At 37.7% G+C, this 13,335-nt stretch overlaps 1 protein-coding gene across 3 annotated transcripts in view; it reads left to right on the top strand.

Annotated features, from left to right (window-relative positions):
• The window catches only part of grm8.L (glutamate receptor, metabotropic 8 L homeolog), a 435,368-nt gene that overhangs the window by 296,178 nt on the left and 125,855 nt on the right, over positions 1-13,335 (top strand). The window lies entirely within an intron of this gene.

Genomic DNA, 13,335 nt, shown 5'->3' with positions numbered 1-13,335 from the left:
AATAAATGGAGTAAATTTTGTGCATAAAAGTTTGTTCCATAAATAAATTTGTGCCAAATCAAATCAAAGAAAATAATAGCATATGGTCTCCCTGCATAAACCCCAGTCTGAGGGTACCAATACTAGAAAAAAAAAGACATACATAGCCTAATGCTTTTCGTGCCTTGTGGGGCACTCACTCATAGACTAATGGTTACATCCCTTTACATGCTTTTTATAGGGGTGGTAGCCAATCAGAACAAGTCACACCATTTTTTTAATTGTATCCAATACTAATTTTGTAAACAGAAAAAAACGTACAAACACTGTGAAAAAGTCTGCCTTGTACCTTACATAGCAGTCTGTATGTTATATAAGATTTTATAGATCATCTGAGGCCCCATCCCTGCAAGTAACACCCAAATTGTACTTACTCTCATTGCTGAAGCTTCTGACTGCCCTCAGCCTAACTTTTGCTCTAAGAGTAAGAGTAAAAAAAAGAGTAAAATCCTTTCTGATGCAAATTTCTCCTACTGAGGCCTTCTACCTCTGGCTCTCCAAAACCAACCCCCTACTCCATCAAGTGGGTCTAAAGAGACCAAACACAATTTCAGAAGGAGGTGTATTATGATGAATGCAATGCTTTTTATCAGTATTATTGGGTTTAATTAGCTGTTGCTAAAGTGCATCCTTGGGGATAAAAAAAAGGAACTGATAACATTATTTTCACCTTTGCCGTCAACTGCATAATTACACAAATCTCTCTCTCTCTCTCTCTCTCTCTCTCTCTCTCTCTCTCTCTCTCTCTCTCTCTCTCTCTCTCTCTCTCTCTCTCTCTCTCTCTCTCTCTCTCTCTCTCTCTCTCTCTCTCTCTCTCTCTCTCTCTCTCTCTCTCTCTCTCTCTATATATAATAAATATATATATATATATATATATATATATATATATGTTCAACCTTGAGCATACTCTCAAAAACGGCATTGGTCTTTTCACCATTATATAAATCAAAGAGAATAAGCACAAGGTAACATTCCAGTCTCATAATGAGTAAGGTACAATTCACATTTTAGCTATCATCTTTTTAAATGCCTCACTCTTTCTGCAGCACATGTGATTATATGCTAGTAATTTTAATCCCAATACTTTATTGCAGTCCTATTTAACAGTGCTCCATTATACTTGCCTGGAGTAGTATACAACTTACCCAGCATTATTTATGTGTTCCTCTACATAACAATTCTTATAAATAAATTTTCATGAGCGATCATCTATATTTGGGAATTTCTTTTTTTTATAAATCATGCACTATTGTTCATGTATTACTTTTCAGATAACTAAGGGTCTGTTTTTTTAATAATATGTTATTTTTACAGTAGGTTTTAATGAGTAAGCTGGCTAGCCATTACATTAGTGTATAAACAAATTGATGCTGAGGATATTGTTTTATAAAGGTGTTATCAACCTGACCTTGTTACTGCCCTTTGGCCTCTTGGCAGTCCTCTATATAACAGGGATTGAGACCATTTGTAAAGATGTAAAAAATAACTTTTATTTTATTTTTTTATCTTATAAAACTTTTTATATAGCTTTTATTTTTCATAATGTAAATAGTTGGGAAATGTTACAGTGCAGCCAGCAAGTGGTGCCAACCTTTAAATTTGGTCTATAGGGGAATGCCCCCTGCAGTTTAGGTAAGGAGGTGCTGGGGCAGTGCATTTCCTCTTTGGCTTAAGAACATCGAGCAGGCAGAATTGAAGACTTTGGTGGCCCATCCAGGTGGGAGGTTTCCTTAGGACTAGTAAGTGGCTGATAGTGGGGTGTGAGCTCACATTACAAGTGAAAGATAGAGAGGCTAGTTAGACTTTAGGCGTTAGGCAAGAACAGCATGTTGTCCTGATGAGGAGTGAAATGATTAGGGTAGTGTCCCTGAGGATATATAAGATCAGTTAGGAAATTGAGAGCTTTCAGTCTTAAGTTATAAGAAACATACAGGGCTGTAATGAGAACTGGGATACTTGTGTTCTGTATGTGGACATGACATAGCAGGGAAGAAGCATAAGGATCCCTATAATGGCTATTTGCACTTTGCTAGTGCATTTCTGCATGAATGTAACACTGGAGCCTTCAGGATAAGAAGGGTGAGTGAGAGTGTGAATAGTGGAGAACTTTTGGAGAAATGCTCACTGTGTAATTAATATCCTTGAGTGTGTAACCTGCCTCTCTGCAAGAAGCTGCTTTCAATAAAAGTGTGCCATTGTTCATTGCACCAGTGTGAATATGCCTACTTTTTACAGTACAGTAATGGTTGATCACTAGCCACGGGTGGCAATTTTACACACGGGTACTGCAAAATAAAGAGCTATATGGCATGACATGCCCAGGTGCCTGCACGGATGATGATCCTTTGGTACACACTGTGGGGGTCATTTATCAACACTGGGCAAATTTGCACATGGGCAGTAACCCATGGCAACCAATTAAATTACTGCATTCACTGTTCTACTTGCAGCTGGCTTCAAAAAGCTAATCACTGATTGCTATAGGTAACTGCCCATGGACAAATTTGCTCAGTGTTGATAAATGAGCCCCCTTGTGTGAATATGAATAATTCAATGATCTGTTGATACTGTAGTATACTACTGTTACAAGAAATTATGTTGTAATGTAGGGTATCCCAAACTCCGAACTAACCCCAAGGATCCGGTCTCTGCTCACTCTGCCTATAGCAAACGTCTTTGGTATGGGGAGGAGCCCTCTGCTCATGCCACAAGGTCTTAATGTGAGAGGACCGAGGAGAGAGTTCTGGGCAGACTAGGGAACAGAACATATAGTAGAAGAATGGGGAACTGGAAGCATAGTCGATGGTCAGGATGGGCCAGAAGGTAGATCGGTAGGCAGAGTCATAGTCAGGGGCGATCCTGGCCCTTCCGCTGCCTGAGGCAGCAGCAGTTGATGCTGCCCCCCTCCCCCGGAAATTCGCTATTAAAGTACCAGGAGCAGCATTTTTGCTGCCCCTGGTACCTAGTGGGGCGCTGCCGCCTGAGGCGACAGCCTCAACTCGCCTCATTGGCGGAGCACCCCTGGTCATAGTCAGGGTCACAGGCCGGGGTCAGAACCAACAATACACAGTACAAAATCAAAATTCACAAGAGTTATCAGTAAACAGGCAAAGGTCGGTACAGGCAGCAAAGTAGCAGTAGTTAGGGACAGGCAAGGGTCAAGGATCAAGAACAGAGCAAAAACCCAAAATCGGCACAGACACGGCATCAAACAGGGATCGTCAAATGTGCTGAAGAAGTTAGTGCTGCGGGCATCACTGCAGAGAGAGTGGCTGGTGTCCCTGCCAGCCCACTGAACCAAAAGGTATTCTCACACATATTTTAGGCAAATTCTGAAAAAGTATTGTTGAGATTTTAAAATGGTAATCAATTTTGTTGTTCCCTACAAAGAGCACAACTTAATTCTATATTTTCAGTGTCACATCTGTCCTTTATACCATGCAAGGTTAATAGACAGAGATGTTTCTACCCTTCCAATGACATTTAAAAGGTTTTAATAAAAAATAAAGAAGAAATGGTTTAACTGTGTGTGTTAGTATTTTTAAAGCATCAATAGGAATATGTGACAAACAGTTACAATTTATATCTGGGATTTTTTGAATTGAATACTGATGGGTTGGTATAGAAGGTTTCAGGACAGGACAGCTACAAATATTTTGTGGTGGACTATGTTTACTGACACAAATAGGCTCAACCACAAATACTTTCCTAGTGATTCTACAGGTACTAAGAGAAAAATGCTAGAAAGGAGCAAGGGAAATAATTGCTGTATGTTCTCTCCTGTAACAAAAGAGGAACTACAGAAAGAGAAGTGTCATAGGTGGATAATGGGTTTACACTTGGGTGCACTTTGGACTAGAACAGTTGTTAGTTTGGTAACTGAAGACTTCTATTAAAGCTTGCTTTTACTGCTAAAAAGTAAATGACTGATAGATAAATAGATAGATGAATAGATAGATAGATAGATCTCAATTCAAATTTGTGATAAAACTGATATAAAGAATATTACATTGGGAAGTTGTATTTTTTTCTTATTAATGCAAATGCTTTTTCAATAGGTACCTTAGTGTTTAACTGGTAGGCAGTGTCCAGTGTCTTGCATTGTTTTCACTTTATAATAGAGATCTGTTTTTTACGAATAATTTACCTTTATTGAAATTGTATTAATTTCTGCAATGCCACAGTGTATGCAACAAAATATCAAAGAACTCTGTTGAAGAAAGTCAATCATATCGAAAAAAATATCAACGCTCAGGTTTAATATTCCTGGAGATTCACAAAATCAATCTCTCTCTCTCTGTCTCTTTCACTATGCAATGTAACAGGAAAAGTCTATAGCCAATTCCCACAGATCCTTGCTGTGAGGTAGATGAATCAGGAAACATCTGACATATATGGCTTTATTTCAGCTGAACACTGATGTGTCACAAATGTGGGTGTTATATTATAGATATGCCATGTATGAAAAAGGTGCTGTATATGCACAAGGCTTTTGTGCAGCTGGGTGGAAAACCTGGATGTAATTGCTGATGCAAAGCCACATCCCTATTTCAGTAAGGTATTTTATTTCTCTTTGATCTGATGTAAATTGCAAGTTGGTATGAGTGAATCAATTCATTAGAAACTTTATTCAGTTCTATTAGCAGTGACTCTTTTTTGCAATCAGTTTCCACCAGATGCTCATTAGTTTATACTTTGATTTGATTCAGTTCATTTTGAAAAGAGTGATTTGAATCATACAACTTAGAGGTGCAGCTCAATTCTGCCTGCAAGTAGTCTCTTCCCCTGTGACTGTGCACTCTGTCATGGGAAAACAAGTTTTTTAAGAATGCATCAGTTATTAGTGCTCCTTCAGCAAAATCCTGCATTTAAATCTGTTTTTGAAAAGAGCAAACAGATTTTTTTATATTTAATATTGAAATCTGACATGTCTAGACATGTTATTAGTTTCCCAGGTGTCCCCAGTTGTGTGACTTGTGCTCTGATAAACTCCATTCACTCTTTACTGCTGCACTGTAAGTTGGAGTGACATCAACCCCACCCTTTCCCCCCCAAGCAGACTTTCAGCAGAACTATGGTAAGGTAGATACCATCCAGATAACAGCTCCCTGACACCTGCATTGCTAAAATTCTCCCATGCCCCACCTAGTAGTAGATATGAGAACAGCACTCAATAGTAAAAACCCAAGTCCGGATAAGTAACAACTCCTTCAGTTATATTGAGTAGGATAAACAATAGCCTATCTGAAAGCACATGCCCAGGCAAAATGACCTGAGATGGCTGGTCCAAGAATAACATTTTAAAAGTTAGAATGAATTAGGTGCAATGAACACAGTGTAATTTAGTACCGTATATACTCGAGTATAAGCCGACCCGAGTATAAGCCGAGGTACCTAATTTTATCTACGAAAACTGGGAAAACTTATTGACTCTAGTATAAGCCTAGACACAACTACAGCCCTGTCTCCCAGTAGCGCACATTCTGCCAAAGCGACCCCCCAGCGATCAACCGGACTTCTTTGCAAAGTTGATGGTGACAGAGAATTGCCAAATGGATTACTGTGTGCATTGTCCCACTGTCCCACTACCATGTGCAGAGGGTGCTGTTTGATATTGCCATCACTGTTAATCTTTCGTATAACCAACAGAGGGCGCCGTGTGATATTGCAGTCACTGTTATTCTTTCATATAACCAACAGATGGCGCTGTGTGATATTGCCATCACTGTTATTCTTTCATATAACCAACAGAGGGCGCTGTGTGATATTGCAGTCACTTATTCTTTCATACAACCAACAGATGGCGCTGTGTGATATTGCAGTCACTGTTATTCTTTCATACAACCAACAGATGGCGCTGTGTGATATTGCAGTCACTGTTATTCTTTCATACAACCAACAGATGGCGCTGTGTGATATTGCAGTCACTGTTATTCTTTTATACAACCAACAGATGGCGCTGTGTGATATTGCAGTCACTGTTATTCTTTCATATAACCAACAGAGGGCATTGTGGGATATTGCAGTCTCTCCCCAAGTGTACTGTTGGTATAGGAATGATTAAAAGTTACTGCAATCTCAGCTACTCGGGTACCGCTGACCCGAGTATAAGCCGAGGTAGACTTTTTCAGCACATTTTGGATGCTGAAAAACTCTGCTTATACACGGGTATATACGGTAATACAAATATACCATACAAATCATGACAGAATCCTTTTAAATCCTTTCTATACAGTATATGGTGTGCAGCAGTATTAAAATCTGAAATATCTCCCTGTCCGCATAACATACAGTATACACATGTATGCATGTGGATGTCAGGGATTATAATGGGGCTTAAAGTTTAATAAAAGTACAATTCTGTTCAAATGTGCATGACATGGGCAGCATGATATCTTGGTCCCCCTTTCCCTAGCAACTTGCCGCCCTCATTACTAAAAAAGTAAATGGACACGTTCTTTAATGGGTTAAAAGGCAGCAGCCATATTTATTAACCATAAATTAAAAGTCACATAACTTTACATTTTCCAACATAGTAAGCATTAGAGTAAAACTATCCAACAAGGATCCTAGCCACTGAAGGCTGCTATTATGGCAATATCGTGTTTACCATCATGTTTGGATATTGTAGCAGGTTATTATATTTTAATTGGATGTCCCACCTTAAATTTGGTATTTTATCAAAAAACATACATTCATAGTAAATTGGGTCTTGGAGACAACATAGCATTACTTTTTAAATATGGTTAATATACCCTTAAGATAAAATAAATGGACAATAAAATCTGTTTTTACATTGCCTATATTTTTGATGAACTTTCTTATTTAGTCTGGCTGTGTTGCATTTAACTGTATAACTTAAAAGTACATTTTCCTATATAAAATATCAAATTATTTCTTTTGAATTAATCTAAGTTAAGTACGGGTTTATTTTAAGAATACATTTACATTTAATTTAAATTATAATAACATTTGTATTGTTATGTGTGTGTTTTATTTGTGATAACAACACGAATAAGAATATTATAGGAGTATTACTAAATCCCAAGATAATAAGAACATTTATCAGCCACACTAAACAAACATCATAACCAACCTGTCACTTGACATAGAAATATATTCTTTCAGTATTCCAATACATTCATCATTGGTAAAACTGAAGATAGGGCTGGCTCTTTCTAACACATTTCTAATGAGCATGGACAAAACAATAGAAATGCTTGGTATATTAATTGTAATGATATTTGCCAAATTCACTCCCACTATAGTATGTCATCCATTACATTGTACTGTACTGTTTATAGGAACTAAGGATGTGATACTTAACAAAATTGTATAGGAGTGTTGAAATATGAAAGGCATAAGCCTCTAGATATTTGCCTGAGGTGTATTGAAGGTGGATACTTGTGGCATTGTTCCCCTACTCTGGCAATAACAGATTGGAGACAGAGAATGGGGTATCTGGGGGGGGCAGGGTTGGGGCAGCCCAATTTACAGACTGTGAAAATGCTGTTCTAAAAGCTGTATTTGTATTGCAGTATACCTTTTTTTTAAAAAAAGCTTGGAATCTTTTTGGGTTAAAAATTGCCCTTTATGTCCAGAATCAGATTACCATTTACCCACAAACATGCTGTAATATACAAGGAAATAATACCAATGTATGAGCAAAAAAATCAAACTGGTTATTAAGATGAAGAAGGTATTTATAAAAAATAGCTTTATTAAACTGAAAAGGAGGGTAAAATACCAACTTTTTTTTTTTTGCATGGCATTAACATTGTTTTACCCACCAGTGCACGACCATTTAAGGTAAATATAATGGCTGGCTAAGTCAATGGAAAAAAAATTTACCATACACACAAAACTTTTATTTATACTGATAAAGCAGGGCTCTTATATTTTATCAAATAATCCTGGAGGTTCCTACAAAAATGTTAACTAACAACAGATCTAAAAGCATCCAGCAAAACAATTTAAATGGATTATCAGTGCCTGTATAGTAGGGGTATATGTAGGGGTATATGTTTTTAACACTTGATAAATGGTGATTCCAATATTTGTCTTTAAGACTTTTGGGCTCTTCAGTTATATAGGGATAGCTGTTTCATTGTTTGTTATTGAATAAAGTGTACATACAGAATAGGTTACTTCTAGGGGCACATTTATCAAGGGTCGAATATTGAGGGTTAATTAACCCTCGAATTCGACCCTCGAAGTTAAATCCTTCTAATTCGAAGATTGATCGAGCGTTTTTTCTTCGATCAAAAAAAACTTAGCAAAGTGATGGGGAAGGTCCCCATAGGCTAACATTGTACCTCGGTAGGTTTAAACTACCGAAGTATGTAGTTGAAGTTTTTTTTAATGAGACAGTACTTCGACTATTGAATGGTCGAATAGTCGAACGATTTTTAGTTAGAATCGTTTGAATCGAAGTCGAAGCTCGTAGTAGCCTATTCTATAGTCGAAGTACCCAAAAAAATACTTAAAAATTTGAAGTTTTTTATATTCCAATCCTTCACTCGAGCTTAGTAAATGTGCCCCCTAGTTTTCCACAGCTACTTGATAGCTTGAGAAAATTCTTGCAGGAACCATAACAGTCGTTTGAACCAAGTCTTGTCGCTTAATCGCAGGAAATTATGAATTTTGTGTCCAAGTTCTCTTTGCAAACCATTTACTGTATATAATTAAAGTGTCAGAGTAAGAGTGACTCGTGCTTCTGCTATCATGACAAGAAATTGATAAATATAGATACTCCCAAAGGCACAACTGCATTAGCCATTTATCACTAATGAAATTTGCCTACAAATATTTAATTTTTTATTTTATTATTTAATAGAAAGTTGATTAGTGTACAGTGTAACATAGATGGTGTTATGCATGCATGATGCTTAATGTAACACTACTGCTGTATCAAGGGATTTTATACATAGTTCTAAGTTAACGAAGTGAGGTGAAGGTAGCGAAACTGCTAGCGGATCATTGTGAAAACTATTTTAAGGGCATTAAGTTGGGAGAAATGGCAAAGCAATGTCAACAGAAATTGCTTAGTACACATAACTTGGAGGAAATTGTAGTGAGTTTGATATTTTTAATGCAATTAAATAATCGATTAAATGGCTTAATCATTCAAACTTTATAAATCAGCTGACTTATAGGATATTATTTTGGTTCGCCCAAATCACAGTGTGTTTAAAAGTTTATTCAGCTGTAGTATTTCATTAGTATTTTTTTTCTAATCAGGAAACAAATCAAAACTGGATTCTTGTATCATTGCAAACCATTAGTGATGGGCGAATTTGCGCCGTTTCGCTTCGCCGAAAAATTTGCAAATTTCGTGCGAAATTCCATCTTGTTTTTGACGCCGGCGCCCGTTTTTGACGCCAGCGCACGTTTTTTTATGCCGGCGCCCGTTTTCTACGCCGGCGTCCGTTTTTTTAGAAAAAAATTTTTTGTCACCGGCGAATTTTCGCGGGCGTTTTGCGAAGTTATTCGCTGGCGGCGAATCGCGCAAATTTGCCGCGAATTCGTGCCTGGCGAATAAATTCGCCCATCACTACAAACCATTTTACAGGAAAATTATTTTCTCAAGTGCTATGATTCTCAGACATCAAATTGATTGAGATCTTCCATTTGAAGGTGGTTTTTCATGGTAAGGGAAATAAGGTTGTGGTATACCCCACCTGGATTATTTTATACTTGCAGATTCTATTAATGCCTTTGATAGCGGCTTGGATCACTCATTGACCAAGCACAAGTCAAATATTATCTGCCAGAAGCCGATACAGCAAGACTTATTAATAATCAGAATATGCAGACTGCACTGGATCCTGTGTTGTCATGCAATCTAATGTGGATTTTTTAGTTTTTGTATAGTTTAATACATACTTTCTCCAACTCTGCAGAACCAGTGACTGCAGCAAAATAATCCTTCAATGAGATTCCCAGTTTATGTTTAAATCTGGCTCCATGATCTTTGTCCCTGCCATTGGAGTTGGAAACATTAAAGGGGCTGTAAAGGCAAAAATAAATCCAATACAAATCTCTACACAGTCGCCGACTGCTCTACAGGGAAACAAACAAAGCTGCTTGAGTTCTGCATGGCTGTAAAGTAAGTGGGGGGTTGCCCCCTGCTGTTCATAATTATTATCGTTTCCCTGCAGAGCAGTTAGGGACCATCTAAAGTTTCCTATCCACGGCAGTCAGAGCAAGTAAATGCAGGGAGCATTTCACTGTATACAGTCTGTTTTCTTATAAAAACAGTACACATTTTTTAATTAAAGTATATTGGAGATAAGTTTTTTTTCCATTAAAGAAAGTAAAAATGGGATTTAATTTTTTTGCCTTTACATCCCCTTTAAGGTAAATTATACTTGTCGTTCATTCACTATTAAGGCTCAAGTGTCTTTCCATTCAAAAACCATCCATACATGTCATCGCAGTGAGTCAGATCTTTTATCCAACACTTGAAATGAACATTGTACTGAAAAAGAATCAATATCTACTATAATTTTAAAAAAATTCAAACCAACAAACAAATAAAAAATACAAACTCCAGCAGGACTGAAGGTTTATCTCTGCCTCGGTTATTTCACAGAACTCTGTTAGCCAGAAGAAGTAAAACAGAAATATAATATTAATATTGGTTTGAAAGAAACAGAGGTTATTAAAGGAAAGAGTAAAGGCATTTAATTTAGTTTAAGGTATTACAGCATTTCTTATGTGCACAGTGGCATTTGAAGACAATATCTTATTATGTCTTCTACCAGTTGGGTGGGTATGGCCCCAAAGTTGGTCCACTGTTTTATGGTAGAACAGTAGCATCAACTTCACAAGAAGTGCTTTTAGAATTGTCCATTGATTAGGAATATAAACTACAACCTATTATTCACAGGAACATTGTTTAAACCTTGTACATTATTTTTTGTGTTAAATGGGTGGTTTACCTTCACAATAAAGTTTGTCAATTAATTCATGGGCACATATTAGTCGTTTTTCTAATATACATTCATCAGCAAAAATGAAAGGTTACAGAGTTAACTAACCATAAATAGGCGACTCTACTACAGTAAAATCTGCTCCGGCTGTGTCTTTAATAAGGGTTCGGCGACACCGCTCCTCTGTCCTCCCCCCTCCCTTCAGTGCTTTGTGCGCACACTTCGGCACCTCCTAAACTAATTTATTACGAAAGACTAACTTAATTTCTTTTTATGAGAATGTAAGTAGAGACCTCGATTCTGGGATGGCAGTGGATGTGATTTACTTAGACTTTGCTAAAGCATTTGATACAGTGCCACACAAAAGGTTACTGGTTAAATTAAAAAAATTTAGCATTTGATACAGTGCCACACAAAAGGTTACTGGTTAAATTAAAAAAATGTTGGCCTGGAACATAGTATTTGTACCTGGATAGAGAACTGGCTAAAAGATAGACTACAAAGAGTAGTGGTAAATGGAACATTTTCTAATTGGACCAGTGTTGTTAGTGGAGTACCGCAGGGCTCTGTACTAGGTCCCTTGCTTTTCAACTTGTTTATTATTGACATGGAGGTGGGCATTGAAAGTACTGTTTCTATTTTTGCAGATGATACTAAATTGTGCAGAACTATAGGTTCCATGCAGGATGCTGCCACTTTGCAGAGTGATTTGTCTAAATTGGAAAACTGGGCAGCAAACTGGAAAATGAGGTTTAATGTTGATAAATGCAAGGTTATGCACTTTGGCAAAAATAATATAAATGCAAGTTATACACTAAATGGCAGTGTGTTGGGAGTTTCCTTAAATGAGAAGGATCTTGGGGTCTTTGTAGATAACACGTTGTCTAATTCTGGGCAAAGTCATTCTGTGGCTACTAAAGCAAATAAAGTTCTGTCTTGCATAAAAAAGGGCATTAACTCAAGGGATGAAAACATATTTATGCCTCTTTATAGGTCCCTGGTAAGGCCTCATCTGGAGTATGCAGTGCAGTTTTGGACTCCAGTCCTTAAGAGGGATATAAATGAGCTGGAGAGAGTGCAGAGACGTGCAACTAAATTGGTTAGAGGGATGGAAGACTTAAATTACGAGGGTAGATTGTCAAGGTTGGGGTAGTTTTCTCAGGAAAAAAGGCGCTTGCGAGGGGACATGATTGCACATTACAAGTACATTAGAGGACATTATAGACAAATAGCATGGGACATTTTTACCCATAAAGTGGATCACCGTACCAGAGGCCACCCCTTTAGACTAGAAGAAAAGAACTTTCATTTGAAGCAACGTAGGGGGTTCTTCACAGTCAGGACAGTGAGGTTGTGGAATGCACTGCCGGGTGATGTTGTGGTGGCTGATTCAGTTAATGCCTTTAAGAATGGCTTGGATGATTTTTTAGACAGACATAATATCAAAGGCTATTGTGATACTAAGCTCTATAGTTAGTATAGGTATGGGTATATAGAATTTAATTAAAAGTAGGGAGGGGTGTGTGTATGTTTGCTGGGTTTTCATTTGGAGGGGTTGAACTTGATGGACTTGTCTTTTTTCAACCCAATTTAACTATGTAACTATGTAACGTAATGTAATGTAATGTTAACTGCAAAAAAATCGTATTAAGTTTGTTAATACTTAATCTTGAGGCATCTTCACCTTACAAAAAAAGCTCCTTTTCTAGGAAACCCCAGGTCTTAACATTCTGTATAATAGAAAAAGATAAATTATATACATACCGTTAAATCCTTTTTTCTTGTCCTACATTGGGGGACACAGGCACCATGGAGATGAAGTTCATTTTGCTTGGAGAATGGCCACTAAGCGGTTAAAGTAGCTCCTCCTCCTGCCCTGGGCTTGATCCCCTGCCTACTTCCTTTACCCTTTAGTTTTTGGGCCGCTGAAGAAGGAAGGACAACCCTACCATTAAATAAAAGTACAAACATGTTCAGCAGAAGCCTGGTGGTGTACTGCCCAAGAAGTGCTGAGGGCTCTGGTAGAGTGAGCTTGAATTCCGAAGGGCTGAGGCTTACCCCTGACTGTGTAAGCTCGGAGGATGGCCGACTTGATCCATCTTGAAATCGTGGCCTTTGACGCACGAAAGCCCTTCCTAGGTCGCTCTGGTAGGATGAACAGACTATCCACTTTTCTTATATCCTTAGTAGCTGAAATGTATGTCTGTAGCGTGTGAACTACATCCAATGTGTGCAGTTTACGTTCCAGTGGCGTCTTGGGATTTGGACAGAAAGAAGGAACTAATATGTCCTGATTAATATGGAACTTAGGCTCTACCTTCAGTAGAAATTCTGAAGTTGTTCTTAACACCACCTTATCCTT

This window comes from Xenopus laevis, chromosome 3L, assembly GCF_017654675.1.
Source record: "Xenopus laevis strain J_2021 chromosome 3L, Xenopus_laevis_v10.1, whole genome shotgun sequence".
NCBI lineage: Eukaryota > Metazoa > Chordata > Amphibia > Anura > Pipidae > Xenopus > Xenopus laevis.
This window is presented reverse-complemented; position numbering and strand designations above follow the sequence as displayed.